Raw genomic sequence first — 9,759 nt, 5'->3', positions numbered from 1 at the left:
TCCCTGAGGCAGGGCTGTGTCTCCCCCTCAGACCGGAATTCCCTGGGGAAGGACTGTTCCTTTCCCTCAGTCTAGGGCTCCCTGAGAAGCTGATCTACCAGGGAATAAAGAACCACAAGTACTGTGTGTGTTTACCATGATTTATGTGACCGGTACACTTTTATTAAGGTCAGAAGCTTCTGTACCTGGGCTCAGCCTGTACCCAGGCTTTGGACCTGGGATTCTCCCCCAGGGCTCCAACTGAATCCTGCCCCTCCCTCCTATTCCTTCGCTTTTCCCCTCCCTCTGCTGTGGGGTGTGGATGGTTGAGTCTGAGACCTGTAACCATGGCCGTCCCTGACAGAGGGGTCCTTCTAGGGAAGTGTCCCCACCAACGATGGGCCTAGGGGCAGCCTGCTCCGGGCTTGGCACAGCAGGACCTCTGGCTTCCTCCATTCCGCCTGGCCTCCCGCATGAATGGCCCTCTCACGGTTCATCCCTTGGCCCTGCATGGATCCAGAAGGGCAGGCCCCTTCTTGCCTGTCATGATGCCTCTTTGGAGGAGGAAGAGAATGGGTCCAGGAACCAGGAAAGCTATGGAAGAGATGGGTGAGGGGTTCTAAGAAAACAGAGGACAGATCATGACAAGGGTGGCATTTCACGCACAGCAACTATAAAATTGGATAAGGTGGAGGTGAGTTTTTAATCCTCTGTCTTGCCATTTTTGCTTTGTCACAGAACAAACAAAACTCCCACTAGAACTTAAGCTTCTTGAAGGCTGGGATCTTTGTTTTATTCACTGTTGTTTTGTTCACTGTGCCTGGCACATAGTAGGTGCTCAATTAATACTTGTTGAGTGAGTGGCAGATTCTCAACTGGTGTGGTTTCATCGACTTCTGGACCCTTCTATCTTGTTCCTGACAGTTATAGGAGTTTCCTCTGCTCCTCACCCTCACCCCACTCACATACCCCATACGCCCATGGCGGGTTGTGTGGGGTGGGCCTGGTGGCCAGGAGACCTGGGTTTCAGGGTTGACTCTGCTTCTCTTGAGGTGCATGTTCAGGCAAGTCTCTCAGCCCTTGGGTCTCAGTCAGTGTTTCCAACAAAAGGAGACTCAATTAGTTTAGTGATTTGCAAAGACTTCTCCTCTGCCCTCCCAATGGTGGTGCCCTTTCTTCAAAAGAAATCTTAAGAAAACACTCAAAATACAAAATAGCTGATACTAGAAGGTCTCTAAAGGGAGTCGCTAGACTCCAGTCCACCCTCTCCCACTCCCCTTTCCCCTCAGATTCCCTGGATCCAATAAGCCCTGTTTGAGCCCAGTTTGAGAATCCCTGGAGGGGCTAATCTCTCAGAATTCTCAGATCCTGAGGAAGGGGAGAGAAGGAGGGAGCAGGAAGGGATGGAGCAGACTCTCTCCACCCACAGTGCCCAGGGAGCAGCAGAGGAGGTTGTGGAGGTGGACTTCATCTTAACTCCGTCCCCAGGGAGGTGGAGGGAGGGGCTCTAAGGATTCTGGGTGGAGACTGAATGTGTGTGTTCCTGGTGGGAAATGGGGGACTCCTCCAGCTTCAAAACCAGCCCCAGCTCAGGAAATGCTGGAACAACAAATTTGAGTCAGATTTATACACCCTAAGGGGTAATGAGACTCTCCGTGGAGGAGGGGGATCTGGGAAGGGTCCTGGCAGCGGGGAGCTCTGAGAACATCTGGGGAAGCAGAGCCCCTCCCCACTTCTGCAGCTGGCAGATCATCACGCGGGCGCTCCTGCCCCCTTGTGGTCACTCTGACAGCACAGCCGAAGCTTCTGTCCCTCCAGGAGGCTCAAAGTACGTGGGGAGGAAGACTTCCCAGAAGCCAGACTTTCTGGCTGGGGTCAGGACTGGGAAACTCAGGGTAACTCTGCCTCTGGCTTCATTTTCTCTCTCGCGTCAAGCCTCCCAGCACAGCAACCAACAGAAACCAAAGCCATGTGGTGTGGTGAGCCCAGCTCTGGGCTGGAGTGTGGATACCAGAAGCTTAAACACAGCTTCCTTCAACATGCTGTGTGTCCTGGATAAGCCAGACAACATCTCTGAGCCTCCACATCCTCATTTATAAGATGAGACTAACATCCTGCTAGTCTCAGGACCTGTGCTGAAGGCTGGTGAAACACCCTTTGCATAAAGTCCTGGGCAGGTACCAGGGGAGGGGAGTGAAAAGCAGGGTTGGGAGGGGCAGCCTGGAGAAATCAGTGCTGGGGGAGTTTGCAGGAGACTACATGAAAAGGAAAGCAGGAAGGAGGAACTCAGCCAGGGCGACTCCAGAGACAATTCCCTAGGATCCCTCACCCCTTGCCTTTAAGAAACTCATCTTGTCAGCAAAGCTTCTTATGCCCCTGTCCCTCCAATCCTCCCCTGTTGAGCCTCACGCTGACCCCTTGGTGGGATACCGTAACGGGACATCAGAGCCCTCATGTCTGCTGCACACCCGATGTCCAGGGACCATTGCATTTACTCTCCCCAGCCCTGGGATACACAGAGCTAGGGTTGCCCTTCCTCCAGTTTCCAGCAACGTGTTCCTCCTTCCCATCTGCGACCTCACCTTGAACACGTGGATATCTAGCAACAGTCTCTTTCACGGCCAGTTAGGCTTCTATCAGTCACCTTCAAATTCCTCCAGCCTCAGCCTATTACCCAATTCCAAAGGTACATCCACATTTTTGGGTATTTGTTGCAGCAGCATCCCAGAACCCCCAGAAGCTAGGAGAGAAGCACGGATACATAGATTCTCCCTCTCAGCCCTCCAAAGGAACCAACCCCACCCGCACCTTATCTGGGACTTCTGGCTTAATTCAGACTGTTATTTTAAGTCACCGGGTTTGTGGTTACTGTGTTTCAGAAGCCATCGTAAACTAATAGCCACCGCTCCATCCTCTTCTAGCTACCTGTTCTGCTCCTGTACGCAGGACAGCCCCCCTCCTTCCATCTCTGCAGCCGGCCCCATTTACTCCTGCGACATCCCTCCGTGCATCTCTGCAATGGTCCTAAATCAGATCCTCAGTCCCCTCGTGGTTCCATGCGTTGGGTCCCCATCACTCTCTCAACAATAATTGTCCCAGCTCACACTTCCTGCACTTGTCATGTGCCAGGCTTAGGGTCGGATGTTTTACTTGCTTTCTCTTATTGAGTCCTCTCATGAGGTAAGTGCCAACATTATCCCAATTTCCTAGATGAAACTGAGGTTCAGAGAGGCTGAGTAACTTGCCAAAGTCACACAGCTGGGATTTGCCCAGAGGTTCCTCTTGGTTGAAAGTCTGCTCCTTTACATAGACATGGATGGAACTGGAGGGGATTATGCTAAGTGAAATATGTCGATCAGAGAAACACAATTATCATCTGGTTTCACTCATATGTGGAACATAAAGAATAGTGCAGAGGACAATAGGGGTAGGGGGAGAAAACTGAATGGGAAGAAATCAGAGAGGGAGACAGACCATATGAGACTCTTAACTCTGGGAAACAAACTGAGGGTTGCTGGAGGGGAGGTGGGTGGAGGAATGGGGTAACTGGGTGATGGGCATTAAGGAGGGCACGTGATATGATGAGCACTGGGTGATATACTCAACTAATGAATTATTGAACATTATATCAAAAACTAATGATGTACTATACCTTGACTAATTGAATTTAAATAAAAAAAAAGAAAGTCCTCTCATAACCACCTGTGCCCTCCAACCTCCCACACTGTCCTCTTTCTCCAAGTCACCATTTCCACCTCCTGCTGCACATTTCCACCTAGATAGCCTGAGGCCTCCTCAAGTTCATAGTGTCTGGAACAAGCTTGATAGCCTTTTCCCCTTCATCCCCAGCCTCCCGGCCCCACACAGACATAGCAGCTCTTCCTGCCACTTCCTGTAATAGCCTCCGAATCCCCTGGGCTGGAGACCTGGTTTCCCCTTAACTTTGCTCTGAGTGGGACCACGTCTCCTTTTTGAGAGTGCAGTTTTTTTTTTTTTAATTTAAAAATTTTATGATCAATTTTTTAAAAATTTAAATACAGGGACGCCTGGGTGGCTCAGTCCTTTAAGTGCCTGCCTTAGGCTCAGGTCATGATCTCAGGGTCTTGGGATCCAGCCCAGCACCTGGCTCCCGTTACCTGCTCAGGGGAGGGTCTTCTTCTCCCTCTCTCCCTCTGCCCCTCCCCCCCTTGTGCTTCCTCACTCTCAAATAAAAAAATAAAATCTTTAAAAAAATAATAAAAAATAGGGGTGCCTCAGTGGCTCGGTCAGTTGGGCGTCTGCCTTCGGCTCAGGTCATGGTCCCAGGGTCCTGGGATCGGGCCTCGCGTCAGGCTCCCTGCTCAGCGGGAGGCCTGCCTCTCCCTCTCCCACTCCCCCTGCTTGTGTTCCTGCTCTCGCTGTTCTCTGTCAAATAAATAAATAAAATCTTAAAATAAATAAATAATACAAAATAAAAATTTAAATACAGTAGTATTCACTTTTTTTGGTGTACAGTTTTCTGAATTTTAACACGTGTCTAAATTATTGGTTTTTTCATTGAGGTATAATTGACATACATTATATATGTTTCAGGTGTACAATATAATGACTCAATATTTGTATATATTGCAAAATGATCACCATAATAAATCTAGTTAACATCTGTCACCAGATTTTTTTTCATGTGATGAGAACTTTTAAGATCTACTCTCTTAGCAAATTTCAAATACGTAACACAGTATTATTAGCTATAGTACATTCCATCCCCAGGACTTATTAATTTTACGACTGTAAGTTTGTGCCTTTTGAGCCCCCTTTATTCATTTTCCCCACCCCTCCTCCCACCTTTGGCAACCATCAATCTGTTCTCTGTGTCTATGAGCCCGTTTTTTATTTGTTTGTTTGTTTTAGATTCCACATGTGAGATCATACATTTTCTTCTATGTCTAACTTATTTCACTTAGCATAATGCCCTCAAAGTCCATTTATGTTGTCACAAATGGCAAGACTTCTTTCTCTTTTATGGCTGTGAATAATATCCCATTATATATATATCACATTTACTTTATCCGTTCATCACGGATGGACAATTAGGTTGTTTCCATTTCTTGGCTTTTTAAATAATGCCTCAATGAACATGGGGGTGCACATATCTTTTCAAGTTAGTGTTTTAATTTCCTTCAGATTCCTTCAAATACCCAGAAGTGGAACTGCTAGATCATATAGCGGTTCTATTTTTTATTTTTGAGGAATCTCCATACTGTTTTCCACTGTGGCCAATTTACATCCCTACCAACAAAGCACAAAGGTTCTCTTTTCTCCACATCCTTGCCAATTCTTGTTATTTCTTGTCTTTTTGATAATATTCATTTTACATTTCCCTGATTAGTGATGAACACCTTCTCATGTACCTATTGGCCATCTGCATGTCTTTTTTGGAATTATGTTTATTCAGATACTCTGTTCATTTTTAAATCAGATTGTTTTTTGTTATTGACTTGTATGAGTTCGCTGTATATTTTGATATTAACTCCTTATCAGATATAAGATTTGCACATACCTTCTCCCATTTAGGAGGCTGTCTTTTCATTTTATTGATGGTTTCCTTTGCTGTGCAGAAGCTTTTTAGTTTGATGAAGCCCCACTTGTTTATTTTTGCTTTTGTTGCCTTTGCTTTTGAGTTCAACTCCAAAAAATCATCACCAACACTGATGTCAAGGAATTTACTGCCTATGTTTTCTTCTAGGAGTTTTATGGTTTCAGATCAAGTCTTTAATCTATTTTGAGGTAATTTTTGTGCATGGTGTGGTCTTTTGCTTTGGCTGTCCAGTTTTTCCCAACACCATTTATTGAAGATATTGACCTTTCCCCATTGTATATTCCTGGCTACTTTGTTGTAAATTAATCGACCATTTATGTGTGAATTAATTCTGGGCCTTCTATTCTTTTCCATTGATTTGTGCGTCTGTTTTTATGGCAATACTATACTATTTTGATTATTATAGCTTTGTATTATAGCTTAAAATCAAGGAGTGTGATGCCTCCAGCTTTGTTCTTCTTTCTCAAGATTCCTTTGGCTATTCAGGGTCTTCTTTTGTGTGGTTCCATGTAAATTTTAGAATTGTTTGTTCTTTTATGAATCATCATTTTGGTGTCATATCTAAGAACTCTTTGCCAAACTCAAGGTCACAAAGATTTTATGATGTTTTCTTGTAAGAATTTTATTGCCTTACATTTTACATGATTCATTTAGGTTAATTTTTATATATGGTGTGAGTCAAGTTGATGTTGAGGTTTAATATATGGAAATCCAGTTGTCCCAGCACCATTTGTTGAAAACATGCCACTGAATTGCCTATACACCTTTGTCAAAAATCAATTGATCATATTTCTGTGAATATGTTCCTGGACTCTCTATTTCTCTCTGTTGAACTATATGTCTATTCTTTCCCTAATACCACACTGTCCCAATTACTGTATAGTATGTCTTAAAATCAGGTAGTACAAATTCTTCAGTTTTGATTTTCTATTTCAAAATATTTTGACTATTCAAGTTTCTTTACCTTTCCATGTAATTTTAGGAATCAGCCTGCCTAGATCTATGAATAATGTTGTTTGTGTGTGTCTTTGTAATTTTATATTCAAATTCATTTGACGATAACATTGGAAGTTTACATTTGGTACTCTTTTGAATGTGTATCTTGACTCCCAATCTAGCACTTTATCTCCCTAAAGGCCCCAGGTCACTCTCCTTGGCCACTCCACATGTAGGCACCAGGTTCTGTTAATTTATTCTTCCATTAACTGTCTCACTTCCATCCACCCTTCCCTGTCACTTTGAAAGGTGTTGCATAAGAAGGTTCAGCCCCTTATGATCTTACCCTTGAATGTGTGTAGTAGATTCCAACTCCTCTTGCTTAGCCCACATTGTTCTTTCTGCATCTTGCTGAAATCTTTACTTGGAACCCTTCACTGGCTCCCCTTTGCCTACTGAACCAAGTCCAGATTCTTTAGGTTAACATTCAAGGTTACTTCAGTCTGTCTGCTCCCCAACCCCCAGTCTTCTGTCTTCCTCCACCCTTGTGACACCTCCATGGTCACACTGGGAAGAGTCACCTTCTCCTGTGAGAGTCTTGGAGTTTCCTACCCAGCTGTCCTTGCCCTTGCTATTTTTTCTGCCTAGTGTGCCCCCTTCTCTACAACTCTTCGTCTTATTGTTCATCCCTCCTGACTGATATATTCAATCAATGTTACTTGTTGGGCATTTTACTGAAGATGCTCTGGCAGATGGAAACACTTCCCCATCCTGCAGGAAGGATAGGCACACAAGTAGCTGAAAGTCTAGGTCATTTACACTAAATGCCAGATCATAAGAACTTTGGAATTCAGAGAAGACAAATACTTTGAGCAATAACCACAGGAAATTTCCTTCAAGGCCTAAGTCAAAGTCAACCTCCTTACAGAAGTCGACCTACTTCCCAGCAGCCTAAAGAATGGTGTGTGTGTGTGTGTGTGTGTGTGTGTGTTAGAGGTGTGTGGTCAGGGGCATCTAAGAATAATACCTCTGGTTTATGAAGAGAGCTTAGTGAACTCCTTGGTGACCAGTAATACTTCATCTGTATAATAGTTAGCTGGTTTAATAAAAAATTCTTATTTTGTTATTCAGAAAAAAAGATGCTACATCATCTCAGAGTTCAGGAAATTCAGAGGGGAAAAATGCCAGGTACAGCCCACACAGATTTTGTGAAATTAAGAGGCAAGATATATATATGTGCTCACTACCTGAGTCTGAAAGGGAAATGGTTGAAAGAATTTCAGAAATGAAAATCTAGCCACATGAAGGCTAACTATTGCTACAGGAAGCAAAAAGAATGGAATGTAAAAACACTGATGGGTCTTCTTTATCTTTGCACCCTCAATACCTAAGCCAGCAGTAGATACTTGGTAGGCAAGTATTTGGGTCTCTATATTTGTTCCTGAGTTACTGAAAAAGTCAAGTGGAAAATTTTTTTATTTTGGAACCCAGAAATATGCACACGCAGGCTTACTTGGAAGAAAAACCATGACTGAAGCACTGCCACCTTGTGGCAGCATTGGTAAATTACAGGCTAAACTTCAGTGAAGACCTGACTTTTGGAACTTTGAAGTGTTCCTCATAAAGACTGTGCTAGCATTTCCCTGACAAATTTTCCCCTTTCCCCCAAGATCTTGTTGCGGGGTTCTTGTCTCGTGGAGTTGAAGGATGAATCTCGCGGACACGAAAGGGTGAGGTGATAGTTTATTAAGTGAAGGTGAGAACAGAAAGAAAGCTCTCTAGAGCGAGAGGGGTCCCAAATGGGTTGCCACTGAGGGCTTTCATGGTCAGTCTTTTTGAGAAAACTGACCAGGGAACTTAAATCTTCTTGACGTCACCACTGATAGCACCATGATTACTTTTCCTTTAAATATCTCATCTCTGATGAACAAGGTGGTCTGGCTATGTTCCCTTATCTCTGGTTTCATTACGCTTCAGCATTTCTGGGATTTTTGGTGAGCTTGATCATGTAACCCCCTACCTATCTCCCCCTACCTAGCCCTGCCTGTCCCTTACTCAGTCTCAGCTAGCAGGGTCCCCACTAATGCTGCTTTTTTTAAAAAAATTTTTATTAATATATAATGTATTATTTGTTTCAGAGGTACAAGTCCACTAATGCTTCTAGGGTAGGCCATTTCCAAGTTGCTCTTCATAATGCAATAGAGGTCTTCAAACTCTCTTTAAAATGCAAAAGGACAGCGTTAGGTGTCATCATTTAAGCTCCTAGGGCCCTCTCCAAAATGACTTCCATTCCAGGCTCTAAAACAGGTGTTTTTAACTTGGGATCCGAGGATGGACTTCAGGGCATGTATGAATCCTTTGAAATTGTTTGTCAAAGTGTGTGAGCATAGGCATATGTGCATCTTTTCTGAGGTGGGACTCCCTATCCTTTGAGCAGATTTTCAAAAGGATCTGTGACTCAGGTGCCTGGGTGGCTCAGTTGGTTAAGCATCTGCCTTCTGCTCAGGTCATGATCCCAGGGTCCTGGGATCGAGTCCCAAGCCCCGCATCTGGCTCCCTGCTCAGCGGGGAGTCTGCTTCTTGCTCTGCCTCTGCCCCTCCCCCTGCTTGTGCTCTCCCTCCCTCCCTCTTTCTCTCCAATAAATAAATAAAATCTTAAAAAAAAAGGATCTGTGACTCTGAAAAGGTTACAAAATCCCTGCTCTGGGGTGACACAGGCCACACTGACTCTTAAAAGGAGGACAGGGGCTTGTCTCAATAAATGAGAGAAACGGAAGACATTACTGAACTTCTGAACATAATGAAAGATTTGATCTCCTTCTCTGCTTCTCTGCTCTTGACACACCCTCTTCAGACCCCACCCCACCCCCCACACCCCCTTGCCCCACCCCCCACAGTGGGGAATAAGGGGGGAATCCAAACTTCATTTGCAGAAGAGTGACAATCTGTCCTTCCAAAGGTTTATGAAGGAAAGGAAGGATTTTATGGCCTCCTGGGGAGATAGAGTTATCCGAATTAGCCCGAGGCAAAGGAATCAGGCTATTTAAGATAACACCATCTTAAAAAACAACCCTCTTATTTGTTTCCAGATCAGGTGACTGGGCTCTGCATCGGAAGTTGACAAATGATTTAGTTATGTTTTCCGTAAGCAGGGGAAAGCGCCTGCTTTTATCTCTGTGATTGCTTCTTTATTTGGCAACTCACAAACTTATCTGTTTTCCCTAATATAATTGCCTGGCCCCTTTCCACAGCTCGCAGTCCTGTCA

The sequence above is a fragment of the Mirounga leonina genome, unplaced genomic scaffold (assembly GCF_011800145.1).
Source record: "Mirounga leonina isolate KUSES-001 unplaced genomic scaffold, KU_Mleo_1.0 Mir_53, whole genome shotgun sequence".
Classification (NCBI taxonomy): domain Eukaryota; kingdom Metazoa; phylum Chordata; class Mammalia; order Carnivora; family Phocidae; genus Mirounga; species Mirounga leonina.
The sequence above is the reverse complement of the archived record's forward strand: the minus strand, read 5'-3'. Positions refer to the sequence as shown.